A 394-nucleotide genomic window follows, 5' to 3' on the forward strand; every position below is an offset into this window, starting at 1 on the left:
GGGAGCCCGTGTCGGCAGATTATGTTCTTCCAGACGAAGTTTTGCACCTCCTTGTCGGTGATGCTGGCATAGGCTTCGGCTTCAACCCACTTGGTGAAGTAGTCTGTGAGGACCAGGATGAACTTCTTTTGGCGAGATGCCGGCATCGGACCGATGATGTCCATTCCCCATCGCATGAACGGGTATGGAGCAGTTAGGGTATGAAGGAACTGCGTTGGGCTGTGTAATGTGGGAGCATGACGCTGGCATTTGTCGCACTTGCGCACGTATCTCTCGCAGTCGGCGTTCATGGTTGGCCAGTAGAATCCGAGATTCTTCACTTTCAACGCGAGAGCTCGTCCACCCGAGTGATTGCCTGCTGCTCCTTCGTGTGTTTCCGCCATGACTAGTCTTG

Source organism: Brassica oleracea, chromosome C3 (genome assembly GCF_000695525.1).
Source record: "Brassica oleracea var. oleracea cultivar TO1000 chromosome C3, BOL, whole genome shotgun sequence".
Classification (NCBI taxonomy): Eukaryota; Viridiplantae; Streptophyta; class Magnoliopsida; order Brassicales; family Brassicaceae; genus Brassica; species Brassica oleracea.